At 31.7% G+C, this 15,350-nt stretch overlaps 1 protein-coding gene across 2 annotated transcripts in view; it reads right to left on the bottom strand.

Annotated features, from left to right (window-relative positions):
* Nucleotides 1-15,117, bottom strand: part of LOC149933501 (bone morphogenetic protein 1-like) — a 127,453-nt gene extending 112,336 nt beyond the window's left edge. For both annotated transcript variants that reach the window (XM_090155823.1, XM_090155824.1), the window contains exon 1: nucleotides 14,454-15,117. The gene's annotated coding sequence lies outside the window, so the exon portion shown is untranslated. The remainder of the gene's footprint in view (nucleotides 1-14,453) is intronic.
* Nucleotides 15,118-15,350: the final 233 nt, after the last annotated feature.

The raw sequence follows: 15,350 nt of genomic DNA, 5'->3' as shown, positions 1-15,350 counted from the left end.
TAAATAGACTGACAGATAATTATTTCGAGTAATTATTGTTGCTTAAAACAAATGTTCCTAAAATACTAAAATAAATAATTTTATTTTGAATACTTTTTCCAAAGTGTATTTAGTATTTTATTTTAAATGCTTTTTCCAAAGAGTATTTAGTATTTTATTTTAAATACTTTTCCAAAGAGTATATAGAATTTTATTTTAAATACTTTTCCAAAGAGTATTAAGAATTTTATTTTAAATACTTATTCTAGCAAGTATTAAGAATTTTATTCTAAATACTTATTCTAGCAAGTATTAAGAATTTTATTCTAAATACTTCTTCTAGCAAGTATTAAGAATTTTATTCTAAATACTTATTCTAGAAAATATTAAGAATTTTATTTTAAATACTTATTCGAGCAAGTATTAAGAATTTTATTTTAAATACTTATTCTAGTAAGTATTAAGAATTTTATTTTAAATACTTATTCTAGCAAGTATTAAGAATTTTATTTTAAATACTTATTCTAGCAAGTATTAAGAATTTTATTTTAAATACTTATTCTAGCAAGTATTAAGAATTTTATTTTAAATACTTATTCTAGCAAGTATTAAGAATTTTATTTTAAATACTTATTCTAGCAAGTATTAAGAATTTTATTTTAAATACTTATTCTAGCAAGTATTAAGAATTTTATTTTAAATACTTATTCTAGCAAGTATTAAGAATTTTATTTTAAATACTTATTCGAGCAGGTATTAAGAATTTTATTTTAAATACTTATTCGAGCAGGTATTAAGAATTTTATTTTAAATACTTATTCTAGAAAGTATTGAGAATTTTATTTTAAATACTTAAACTAGCAAGTATTAAGAATTTTATTTTAAATACTTATTCTAGAAAGTATTAAGAATTTTATTTTAAATACTTAAACTAGCAAGTATTAAGAATTTTATTTTAAATACTTATTCTAGAAAGTATTAAGAATTTTATTTTAAATACTTATTCTAGCAAGTATTAAGAATTTTATTTTAAATACTTAAACTAGCAAGTATTAAGAATTTTATTTTAAATACTTATTCTAGAAAGTATTAAGAATTTTATTTTAAATACTTAAACTAGCAAGTATTAAGAATTTTATTTTAAATACTTATTCTAGAAAGTATTAAGAATTTTATTTTAAATACTTAAACTAGCAAGTATTAAGAATTTTATTTTAAATACTTATTCGAGCAAGTATTAAGAATTTTATTTTAAATACTTATTCTAGCAAGTATTAAGAATTTTATTTTAAATACTTATTCGAGCAGGTATTAAGAATTTTATTTTAAATACTTATTCTAGAAAGTATTAAGAATTTTATTTTAAATACTTAAACTAGCAAGTATTAAGAATTTTATTTTAAATACTTATTCTAGAAAGTATTAAGAATTTTATTTTAAATACTTAAACTAGCAAGTATTAAGAATTTTATTTTAAATAATTATTCTAGAAAGTATTAAGAATTTTATTTTAAGTACTTATTCTAGAAAGTATTAAGAATTTTATTTTAAATACTTATTCTAGAAAGTATTAAGAATTTTATTTTAAGTACTTATTCTAGAAAGTATTAAGAATTTTATTTTAAATACTTATTCTAGAAAGTATTAAGAATTTTATTTTAAGTACTTATTCTAGAAAGTATTAAGAATTTTATTTTAAGTACTTATTCTAGAAAGTATTAAGAATTTTATTTTAAATTCTGAGAAAGAAGTATTTTACCCAGTTTATTACTGCTAATAAATGCTCAAACTCCTTAAGTTACTGACGATATCGGTTTTACGAGAGGCTTATCATATATTTCTACGCCTTAAAAATTAAACACAGTGGCGTAGCTGATGGTCCGCAGGGCCCCGAGCTTCGGGGGACCTCACTCAGCATAAAAAATTGAAAAGATGGGCTCTGAGTTATCAGCTACGCCACTGATTAAACATTTACTGATTTGTAAACCATTTTTTTTCAGATGGTTATTGAAAGTCGCTATTTGACATATTCGTCTCGTACTATTTCTTCCGCGACGTGTTTTGAAAAATCAGTCTTGGCCTGCGAAAGTACGCGTTTCAAGCGATTACCATAAGCAGTGGAAATGGATACTTCTCTCGTAAGAGAATATTATATACTTCTGATATTACTTAAGTATATTAACAATACTATTAAGTGTATTAAGACTACTCAACTTTTGTAATTAATTTATCCCTTCAAACGAGAGTAGAAAGTTAATCGAAGTTTTAATATAATTTAATGTTGAAATATCTAAAGGGGAACGGCCAAGCTTCTACAAATATGGCATTATTTCCGTATCAAAAGATTAACAAGACGTTCAATATACTAACACGTACCTTTTTTTGTCTTGAAAAAATAACTTTTGGCTCAAAAAGTTGAAACGAAAAATAACGCCAGGTGTTTGGGTTTGAATTTTCGCCGTCATCTTATGGGCCGCCGCCAGCGCCCGTAACCCCGTATGAGCGATTTGCGAACTATCCTAACTTTTAAAATTGCGCTATTTAGGCTTATGTCTCTTATAACTGGAACTCGCCGCGCGTGTAAAATAAATCTCTCACGTCTTCAGCAGCGCGCGCTTTTACGTTGTTTTTCTGTCTCACCGACTTCTCACCAGGTGTCGCGGCGGACGCGCGCTTTTCGATTTCCCGAAATTTCTTTATTTTACTAAAAATTAACCACTGAAAATTTTTTGATGCGGTTTTCGCCATAAATTTTAGTTTTTAATGGGCTATAGGGCTATCTAACTGGTTAAAGCTTGATCGTTCCCCTTTAAGTGAATATATTGTTCAGTAGTTAAATTCGTTCAATGCTTTACGCCGTTAGTCTGTAATATAGTTCCTTAATTTTGTTACTTTGGGGAATATTTTACTGAGAGTGACGTCATCGCAAGAAGGAAATCTCCCCCTAGCGAGGCGCTGTCAAAGGCTACGTTAGCAAGCGGACGCAAAACGGCGACGAACAGTAGCGGCGCCAGCAACAGGCCGGGGTAGGCCTGGGCCTACTTGAAAATTTGGTAGGGGCCTTCAAAAGTCGTCTTAAGGGGCCTCCAAATTTAATATAGGGGCCTCCAAATTCTGTAATTTGTTTGCGAAATAATTTATTTATTTATTAATTTTTCAATATTCAATGTGAGTGATTCGCTTAACGACACTGCTGTTTTTATTCCTTTCAAGGGTACGAGTAACTTTTCTTTGACAGTAGTTTATTTTTTATTTTTCGCGAGTGCTACTACATCCAAATTGTATCTTTACAAATAAATGATTCTTAAAGTTACTTTACTTACAAGGAGACGACCCGAGGTGTTACACACCGATTTTGTTCAAACTCGGGGGATGGGTAGACCTTCATGTAACTTGAAAAATCCTAATGGGAATTTATTCAATGGGCAACGGTTTTGCCATGGCAATGAAAAATGTTTTTGACAACATAAAATTTAAATTTTCCCATTGAAAATAACATGGGATTTTGACCGATTCCTAGGGTTCCCCCTGTGAAAAATTATAAAAAATTTAAAAAAATTTAAAATACCAAAATTATAAAAAAAATTATAAATATTGACGAAAAAATCAAAATTGATCACATTTTGATCAATTTGAACCAAATGGGTGACAATGAACCAATATGGCTAAAAATGGAAAAAATGTGAGAAAAAATAAAAAAATACAAACATTGAAAAAAAAATATTTCATAATTGATTAACATAATTTTTTTTCAAAATTGAAAAAAAAAAATTAAAATTGAAAAAATATTGATCAAAAACCGTAGTTTCGATCAAAATTCATAGGAATTGACGGAAATTTATAAGTTGTGTAAAATTGGATTAATGTATAAATCAATTTCGATTTTTTGAAAAACAAAGTATTTATTTTGGTCAAATTGATCAAATTTGACCAAAATTGGAAAATAATAGATCGAAATTAGCCCAATTTTAAAGTTTTGTAAAAATTATATAAAAATAAACTAAATTCGACCAACTATCTCAAAATTGTTTGAAATATTTTTTTATTCAAAATTGAAAAATGTTAATAACACTAAAAAAATTATCAAAATCAATAGTTTCGATCCAAAACGAACAAAATTGATAGGAATTGATGGAAATTTATTTATATAGATCAATTGCTTTTTTTTTAAATTATTTTCAAAATTTGGAAAATAATAAATCAAAATTAGCAAAATTTTTATATTATTATTATTATTATTATTATTATTATTATTATTGATTATTTTAAGAAACAGTGTAATACAAAATTGTTTTATTCGTTGTTATTAAACGTTTCTCGGTTTTCTAATCATTTTTTTATCATATTTTACATTTTTAAGTACGTTATAATTACACAAACATATTTATAATAATAATAATAATAATAATTATTAGGCCTAAGTCATCAGTACTATAATACTATATAGGAAAGAAATTAGTTCGCAATTTCCGTTCAAACATGCTTTTTTACTAACAATTGTGAATTTAATTAAAAGTAACTTATTCGATGGTTTACTCAAGTATAATTGGCTTTCATAGGTCATTTTGCATGCTTACAATTAAATACGGATGAAAGCGAACTAATTTGGGTAAAACCAATAAATATTAGTTACTTCAAGTAAAATTGGAAAAAATTATTAATTATTTCAAATAAAATTGGGTAAACGCGTAAATATTTCAATTATACTTGAGTAAACCATCGAATAAGTTACTTTTAATTAAATTCACAATTGTTAGTAAAAAGCATGTTGGAACGGAAATTGCGAACTAATTTCTTTCCTATATAGTATTATAGTACTGATGACTTAGGCCTAAGGTGGTGCCTTGGGTATTAGCCAAGCTGATTATTATTATTATTATTATTATTATAAATATGTTTGTGTAATTATAACGTACTTAAAAATGTAAAATATGATAAAAAAATGATTAGAAAACCGAGAAACGTTTAATAACAACGAATAAAACAATTTTGTATTACACTGTTTCTTAAAATAATCAATAATAATAATAATAATAATAATAATAATAATAATATAAAAATTTTGCTAATTTTGATTTATTATTTTCCAAATTTGGAAAATAATTTAAAAAAAAGCAATTTATCTATATAAATAAATTTACATCAATTCCTATCAATTTTGATCGTTTTGGATCGAAACTATTGATTTTGATAATTTTTTCAGTGTTATTAACATTTTTCAATTTTGGAAAAAAATATATTTCAAACAATTTTGAGATATTTGGTCGAATTTAGTTTATTTTTATATAATTTTTACAAAACTTTAAAATTGGGCTAATTTAGATCTATTATTTTCCAATTTTGGTCAAGTTTGATCAAATTGACCAAAATAAATAGTTTGTTTTTCAAAAAATCGCAATTGATCTATACATTAATCCAATTTTACACAACTTATAAATTTCCGTCAAATCCTATGAATTTTGATCGAAACTACTGTTTTTGATCAATATTTTTTCAATTTTATATATTTTTTGTCAATTTAAAAAAAAAATTATTTTAATCAATTTTGAAATTTTTTTTGCAATGTTTGTGTTTTTTTTTTCTCACATTTTTTCCAATTTTAGCCATATCGGTTCATTTTCACCCATTTGGTTCAAATTGATCAAAATGTGATCAATTTTGATTTTTTTCGTCAATTTTTATAATTTTTTATAATTTCAAAATCCCATGTTATTTTCAATGGGAAAATTTAAATTTTATGTTGTCAAAAACATTTTTCGTTGCCATGGCAAAACCGTTGCCCATTGAATAAAATCCCTTTAGGATTTTTCAAGTTACATGAAGGTCTACCAATTACCCGAGTTTGAACAAAATCGGTGTCGTCTCCTCATTCATTTTCGTAAAGTTGTAAGCTCTGATGTAAGGGATGTACATGCGAAGTACCGAAGGCTTGAATGGAAATTGATAGACTGGAATTCAGTCGTAGAAATAAGTAAATAACCACTCATTTGTGAAGTGCTATCGGTACACAAAAAGGATCAACACACACTGTTTTTAGTGATGTTTCAATTCATAATTAGTACTATTTGTTTCTTCGCGTACCCATTTTACCCAAAATTGCACCACTTGCTTAAAAAAAATAATCAACGTGGACGGATTTGAAAAAACTGTGGGGGGTGGGGGGGGGGTGGCCCTCCGCCCTCCAAAATGGTTGGCCTACCTCCCCAAAAATCCTGGCGCCGCTACTGGCGACGAAGCCCGTAATGCAGTCTGTTTTGTGAAGTAAAATTTTTGCATGTGAAGAATAGGAAGTGTCACACTTATGTAACAATATTATACACTTATGTTTACACTTATTACGAAGGTTCAATTTGCCAAATAATCCACAGACACATTATATATTCCTTATATGAATGGATAAACGATATTTAAAAGCAGACATCATTTTGCTAGTTAGGGTAAGAGAAGTCATTTTGACTTTTCTTAAACTAATTCCAAAATTGTTAATTGCTAAAACTTACATAATGTATCTGACTATAAACTAATTATCTGGTAGTAACTGAATTATACATATTTAATCAGGGAGAAGATCCTTTCTCAGGGGTAACGCCATGAGAGGTCGGTTTTTAATTACGTGAAATCTACTGTCTTAGACGATGGTGCCAACAGTCTGAAACCAAAAAATTTTAAATACCACAAAATTATATTTTTTTTAGTTTTTATTGAACTTTCGTAGGTTTTACATTAAACTAGTGTCGGAAGTTGTTTTTTTTTTATAATAAATCATTATTCCCCTTAAAACGTTTAGATAGGCGCCATCTGGTATTAAAGAAAGCATTAAAATCCAACCTGTAATAGCTTATCTTAAAAGGTTTGTTTACCTGTAAGCAAATTGTGAATCGGTTTAATTGGTAAAAGGCATGCGTAATTCTTTTTTAGACGATACTAACATCGAAAATTTGTAAGAAAACCCGCTCTTCAATGCCAATAAAGGTATAATATAAATTACATCATTCAAATGTGTGGACGGAACAATACCAATTTTTATGAAATAACCTTATTGATCTTATGGCCAGTGTTGGGCATTTTCGTCAAAGAGCCGCTCAGCTTACTTACCGCTCGCACTCGCTAGCCTAATATCCGCTCACGCTCACGCATTTTTGAAAATAAGCGCTCCTCTCTTTTCGCTCTTTTTGAGCGGTAAAATAAGCACTCTTCTCTTTACGCTCTTTTTTGAGCGAAAAAATAATAGCTCCTCTATTTTCGCTCTTATTTGAGCGGTAAAATAAGCGCTCCTCTCGTTTCGTTTCGCACTCTTTTAAAACAACATTTTGCCGCTCACAATGAGAGGAGCTGAGCGGTGCCCATCACTGCTTATGGCCTCAATTAATATCAATTATATAAAAATTGTCGCTGAAAGAGCCTTACGAGCGTAGGCAGTTAAATTCTCATCATACTCCACTTTAAAGAAGTATATAATATAATTTTTTTTATTAGTGACAGTTTGGCAAAAATTGGGCGAAATTACCCTTTGAACAAAATGTGTATTTTCCATCGAAATTTGCTTCAGCCACTTTGGAGAATATTTGGCGTCATTAATCCAACTTAATATTCTTCTTATTCACTTTGAAATTAGAACTTTCTGTCTTTCGTAAACTTGTAATTCTTTTAATTGCACTATTTTAAACTTTTAATTGGAAAAGTTTAAACGGCTCATATAGCTTACTGAATGAACAAAAGCTAGAGAAATTTTGAACAAATGATCCTTCCCTTCATCATCCCCAAAGGACTAAAGAATAAAAATTCTTTATACAAATTTATTTGTTTTGAGCATTTTTGTAGGTCAATTCTGACGATTAAAAATGTTGGTTCAAAGTTGGCGAAAATACATAAGGTCTGGACCAAAATGTTAATTTTAGAAAATAAAATTTCAAAGGCTTTTCTCCGTAGAATGATAATGAAATAGCAATATTATTATTACTACATTTTAATATGTAATGTATGACTTACCAATTTTATATAAGGTCTCTCTGTAACTATTTATTTAGTAAGTGCTTCGGTAGAATCATTATCTTTTAGCCAAGTCGGTAACACTAACTAAATATTTTGTATTAGATTAGCCTTTCGAACCAAAGAAGCCACCTTACTAATCATACTCAAGTCAAAATAAGTTAACTTTATAAACCAATTTTTGTCGATGAAGAAAAATTTCCGAGTTTAATCGTCGAAGGTAATTATTAGTAAACCTTCAAAAATACTTAACGCTCCACGCGGGCCTACTTTTCCGCTTCTCAAAACACATGCTTAATCTACTACAATCTCTGTTGGTAAACATAATGTAGGTGTGTACCTTTTAATATTTTTGCTTGTTTTATATTCAATTAAAAAGATGTTTAATAAAATGTATGATTAAATGTATATATAAAATTGGGAAGATTTAAATTATGTTTCGATCGAAAATTACAAGCCAAAATGTGTTACATTTGATGCAATAACAATGCATGAAAATCAATTTGATTGGATCCATTGGACAGGGAAGATCGGTACTGCGCAGTTGGTTCTGAGAGCTACCATTCTCAATTTTGGATATAGATTTTTAAAGGGGAACGGTCAATCTTTAACTAAAATTTATGGTGAAAACCGCATCAAAAAATATTGAGTGGTTAATTTTTAATAAAATGAAGAAATTTCGGGAAATCGAAGTCAGTGAGACAGAAAAATCACGTAAAAGCGCGCGCTGCTGAAGACGCAAAAAATTTGTTTTGCACGCGCGGTGCGTTCCAGTTTTAAGAGACCTAAGCCTAAATTGCGCGATTTTAAAAGTTAAGATAGTTCGCAAATCGCTCATACGGGGTTACGGGCGCTGGCGGCAGCCCCTAAGATGGCGGCGAAAATTCAAACCCAAACACCGGACGTTATTTTTCGTTTCAACTTTTTGGGCCAAAAGCTATTTTTACAAGACAAAAAAGGTACGTCTTTTTAAATATGGAAATAAGACCATATTTGGAAAAGCTTGGCCGTTCCCCTTTAAACTAACTGAAATAATAAAGTACCAAGTACAACTCACACAAAACCGAAAAAATCCCTCAAATTTAATGCCCTAAATCAGTGGCTTTCAATCTGTCAACCTGGGGTTCCGCGAGATGGCTCCAGGGGTACCGCGGAAACATTTTAAAAAATTATAAAAAGGTTAAAAATCCAAATAACAAATTTATAATCTAGCCTATTCTACTTCACATTTGAGTGGTATAGATTAATAAATTGATAATTCTGCAGTTTTGTTTATAAATAATTATACATATTATTATTAGAAAATATAATTAAATAAAATTATATATTTGAAATATCTGAGGCGTTTTGGTTTTCCAAACGCTGGGGGCCTTGCCCACCGACCCCCGCCGATATTTTTTAATTCCTCAAATTTTGTTTCTGATAGCGAAGGTTTTCACTAAAAATAAAGGTTGAAAATCACTGCCCTAAATAAACAAGTAGGAATTTATCGAGGGGTAAGACACTCTGCGAACTCGGTGTACACTGCCGTACCTTTGACAGTGCTAAATGGAACTCGCGAACTCTTGAAAATATGTACCTTTAACAGTGCTAAATGCACGAACTCGGTGTACAGATTATCTGAGACTGTCTTACCCCTCGGAATTTATTGAGTATTACTTTTCAGTAGCAAAAAAATTAAAATAAATATTTTATTTGTCGCATGAAATAACTTAAATGATTTATTTGTATAATTTATAAACTGGGGCTAATTTTAGCAGTAAATCACTGCCGAAGAAGGGCACGGTCTGAAACGTCCAGATATTACAACTAAATAAATTATTTCAAATCCATGAAGTGTCAGTTTTTTTAAATAAAATATACGTTTTAAAATTTAGCTGCTATCGCAAAGGTTTCACACCATTAAAGCTAAAGATTTCCTTCCGCAAAATATCCCTAAATTAATGCATTCCGTTACTAATGAGACCTAATTAATGATGGCTTTGAAGCGTTGAAAACAAAAATTGAGACCATTAAATAAGGGTATTTATATTAAAGAGAATAATTAATTATATATCTCTTGAAGATTCAGAAGCGGTGCTAATGAATTAAATACTGATATGGAAATAGGGAAAATAAATTGAACTATGACTTTTAAAACGGCCGCCTACTATTTCAGTTAATTTCAAAAGATGAAAATTTGAAAAATTAGTTACAATGAAGATCTACAGTTATTTAAATTATTTTCGTTGAAGACACTTTATCCAAGTACGCCATTTTTTAAAGGATTCTCAATTGATAATTTGTTAAAGAGATTATTTAATGGCACCGTTGTGTCCTTTAATCGCGTCAGAAGACGTCAGTTTTGGGTAGCCAATGAGATACCAGCCCGCTTTAATTAACCTTTAAAGGGAATCTAACCTGCAAAGCATTTTTTATGGAAGATCCCTTCAATTTTTCAAATTTACCTGAACAGTGGCGCCAAACATATTAAAGCCAAAGGCCAGAGCGGCCAGAGCTGCAAACGTTGGTGTTCCACACCAAATACCTGAGGTTATATTCCCTTTAAGGAAAGACCATGAGGGACATTTGGAGAAATGTCTTTACATTATCTCTTACAAGGAGACTACCCGAGGTGGTTATCACCGATTTTGTTAAAACTCGGGGGTTAGGAAGACCTTATGGTAGTATGAAAATTTCCAAAGGGAAAAGTTCCAACCGAAAATGTTTTGACCTCTCCATTTAAAAATGCATGGGATTTTCTCGGTTACCCAAATTTTGTTAAAATGTAACCAAAATTGATCAATTTTACCTAAAATCCGTGATCAATTATACCCAAAATAGGTCAAATTCATCTTTTTGGGTAAGTTTTGAAAATTTAATTTTTTAAAATTTTTTAAGTAATTATGTACCCTGTGAAACCGTGAAAATCCCATGCTTTTTTAAATGGAGATTTTTTGGTTTTGAGAGATCAAAAACATTTTCGGTTGCCATGGGAAAACTAAAGCCCATTGCAACTTTTCCATTTGGCAATTTTCATACTACCATTAGGTCTACCTAACCCCTGAGTTTCAACAAAATCGGTGATAACCACCTCGGGTAGTCTCCTTGTTAGTATAAATAAAATAATTTTTGGTACAGTGTATTAAAGAAACAGGCATTTTACCCGTGGTCGGAAACTTATAAGAAATATTAAAATTTTAAATTTGAGTTTTTCGGTGTATATTGTTTGGTTTCATTGGAGAGAATAAGCGTGTTGGCAGACAGACAATTTTTCGAATCTTTCTTACTAATGTCAAATTTCTTTCAAATAGCCTTAACTGAGTTATGACGACTGATCAGTGTTAAAAGAAGAATATAACATATCTCTAACCAGAGAAGGGTCCATCTCTCTTGAATAATATTCGCTTCCGCTGAGTTTTCAAAATAGTTTGGGACGAAAAAATAGTACGGATCAAAATACGCCCTATAGTGACTTACTAAAACTATTACATCAGCAAAATGTGGTTTATAAATAAATAAATAATGAAATGTCCCTACCGTTAAATTTGGGGGCCCTGGACTAACACTATGTGTGACCTCCCGAATTAACCCAAGTTTGGGAGTATCAGATGCAATTTGCAGGAAAAATAGAATTTTTAACTTTTCTTAAATTTTTAATTTAAATGGTTTTTATTTATTTATTGACCGCGATGAGGGCCCTTTGATTGAGCGGGGCCCTGAAATGCAGCCTATAAAGACCACGCATTAATCCACCCCTGGCCGAAGTTAGGTTAAATCGGGATACCATAGTACACATTCGTGGTTTGCCACTTTCGTTGGAAATGGCCTCATTAGGGCTTCTAACGATTATGTGAATAAGGCAAACTGATTACTATATCTCATATCAGATATATTTCCGATAAACGACCTGATTTCTCTGACTACTTGTACCCTTTTTTATCTGACCCGCGGCTATCGGGTTTTTTATTTAGTTTCGGTAACCGACGAGACCACAGATATAGTAAGAAATTTTTTCTAAGTTAAGCGCGTAGATATCGATCTTCATGTTGTCTACCTTTAGACATCTAGTTAAATGTTTTTATCCTTTAAAATTTTTGTATGGCAACAAAAAATTGGCTTAATTCCAGCTAGCCAATATAAAGATACACTTAAATAGTATATCCGCAGTTATCGCGGATTAAAGGTACAATTTAAAAAGCAGATCAACCCGTGCAAATCATTTAGGTTTGTCAGACAAGCGCAAAACGTATCCGCGTTCTGCCATTAGATTAACAAAATATGTTATCCGCTAAAGGTATCGGATTAAAAATAATCTAGTTAATCTTGGAAAGCAACAGATACCAGATCACCGTTAGAAGCCCAAGGCCTCATAGACGGTCCCGTATCATTTTTTTAGCCTAGGTGGATACTTCTCTCCGAAGACTTCTGGTGCTAAATAAATTGTGGGTGACATTTGCCTTCGCGTTATCTGTTTCTACAATTTAACAGGGGCAAAGCGAGATCTTACCTATAAGACCATCTATAAAACTGACACCTACTTTAAAATCATCAGCTCTAAGAATTGAACCGATATATGAAATACTTTTGATATCCGTTTAGACACTAAACGAAATATCTGGCAAGCAATTCTTTTGAAACCTTTTCATCCAAATTTTAAAAACCATCCTTGGAAAGTCCTGAGATAATGAATTTAAGCTGAGCCGTTCGTAATGATAAAGACTTTGTGTTACTCAACGTGGTTTCAATAGATTACAAACTTGAGCAATCACTTAACCATGCAGAAAAGCTGAATGATCTTGGCAGGCAATTCTGTAATCATTGTTACTGACAAGTGAGATAATCTAATAGCAATAACTTGTCTTGACACCAAAGCCAAAAATATATGTATATATATATACATATATTTCTTTTATACACTTTTGGGCCTATACTTCTTGCAATATTGTTCTTAATAGTTTAAGCATCGTTCTTCATAGTTGAACAAGTGCTCGTATAAGTTGAAATGCCGTCCTTAGTAGTTGAACTATATATTTTATAGTTGAACTATGGTGGTTATTTGTTGAAATATCGGTCTTAATAGTTGAACTTTTTGTTTTAAAAGCAGTGGCGTAGCTAGGGGGGCGGTGGGGGTGGCCGCCCCGGGTGCCACCCGTTTGGGCGTGATTTGGGGGTGACACTCGACCGTGAAAAAAATAAAAACAAACTAGAGACTAGTAAGTAGCACACCACGATATCCGCCCCGGGTGTCACCATGCTTAAGTGAGTCTATGATTTTGAAGAGTTGAAATATAGTTCTTAATAGTTCTTTGTTGTATAATTTGAAGTCGGTAGGCTTGAAATATATCAGTAGATAATTTCGTCTAAATAACCTTCTACACTTATGTTTTTTTTGACGAATTTTCGATATTGAGCAATATTTGGTCATTAAAAAACTTTTTTGTTGTAAATTTTTAACATTATCCGGGGGGACGGTCAATTACACTGTATTAACTGAACTAAATTGAAACCAAGAACTATATGTTGTTAAAACATTTTCAAATGGAACTTATGATCTAAAACCAATTTAAGTAGACTAGTGCGGTCTTCACGACTTCACGAATCTTGTTGAGGTATAAGAAATGTCGGATAACCATATTTTCATCGAAAAAGTGGAAAACGGCGCAACTTAACACCATCTTATGGATTACGTAACACTTAAGAATATAAATTGGTCCAAATTGGGATCCAACTGGAATGAAGACCCCTCCAGTTTGAATCAAATTCAGTTTGGATCAAATCTCAAAAAAAGTTGCGATTTTTTTACATTGTAATTCAAGATCAAATATAACATATTTTAGATTGAAATTTGAATCTTCCCAATTTTTGATATAAAATGTGAATTGAATTTGATCCACCATTTTAGAAATTGACCTTTAAAGAAAACTATTAATTTATTTACGGAAATTTAGTTGAACCATTCATGGATACACTTAAATCGTTACCTTAATTCAAAAACAAGTTTTTGTTATTATATTACTAGGACAGAATGAAAGTTAAAACGAAATCGTGAAACTCGATAAAATTAAACCTGGAGGAGCAATGGCTACATGGTGGCGATGTTCCGTGAAGAATTCAGCATATTTATAGTTGATGATGTCAATTGCAATAAATAAGGCAACCTTTTTCCATTTCATATAAAATCAAACAAAGTCCAAAATTTCATTTTAACCGAACGCGCAAAATACCTTTTTCCAACCTCAGTTAACAAAAAATTCGTGACATAATTTGCATGGTACAGTGATAGTGCCTTTCATTTTGGAGTTTATCAAATTTTAAAGTCTAGGCGCGTTGAAATTCTAAAGACCTAGACAGTTTAACGTGAAATAAAGTAAAGACGGACCCACGAAAGGCGTGGGCAAGCGCAAATCCATTGGGGTTTTATTTGAAGCTATACGAATATCGCGCCCTATATAAACACGCCACTAATGATAATGGCACTATGGAAAAGGTAATCAAGCACTTACCTAAAAAACAAAGAAAGTGGTCTATAAAGAACGGTCAAGATGCAATCTGTAGTTGATTAGCGGCGCGGAGAGTTGTTGCTCAGGGAAACATATCGGAGGATTCGGGCTTCTTTATTTTCGCTCTCATTTCCTCGAAACGTAGCGAGATTGCCGCCAGTCATTTACGGCCGAGAAAAAGCAAAGAATTCCGTCTCTACGGATGCAACCTGTAACCCGTCAATCTTAATACACTTGGTTCGGCCGGCGAACTCCCTCTCGCCGCCCGATACGGTTCATTCCGAAATCGTTCTCTCAAAACGGCCGAGATAGACTACTATTTAGCGGATAGCGTTGATGATTTAAATATTCAATATTTACGCCTAGGACCGGTTCGTTTCGCCGTAAACGCGACCGTTAACAAGTGTTTCATTTAACAGGTAATAAACTAGGGCCGGAAAAAAGGAGCGAATTGAAAAAAAATAAGGCGAGAAGCAAAGTCCACGATGGTACGCTTCTCGGGGCCCGTGAAGTTCTGTCGATATTCCTCGTATGGCCGCAACTTCACCTGGCAAGCTTCGGCCCCGCTTTGATGCATCCTTGGCGGAGTACGTAGGAGCTCGGCGGAGGAGTCCAATTTCGAGGTGCGAGATAGCAAGCCTCGCCGGGAAGGGGGAGTCGCCGGCTGAGCGAGCGCTGTTGGTTGCCTAGCATCCGAGGATGGACTCGCACTTCGCGAGAGTTTGAGCCCCGTGCCAGAGATATGAGCTAACAAGGCGGCCTTCGGGTCGTTATAACGGTTTCGTATCCGGGAATCTGTTTCGAAGAGATAAAATGAAGCCGATTTAAACCTTTTTGAGGAGTAAGATAACCGTGAACCACGAGCGTTTACGCCCGCTCACTTTCGAACAGAGTAACAGA

The sequence above is a fragment of the Leiobunum rupestre genome, chromosome 8, assembly GCF_980474605.1.
Source record: "Leiobunum rupestre chromosome 8, qqLeiRupe1.1.hap1, whole genome shotgun sequence".
Lineage (NCBI taxonomy): Eukaryota > Metazoa > Arthropoda > Arachnida > Opiliones > Sclerosomatidae > Leiobunum > Leiobunum rupestre.
This window is presented reverse-complemented; position numbering and strand designations above follow the sequence as displayed.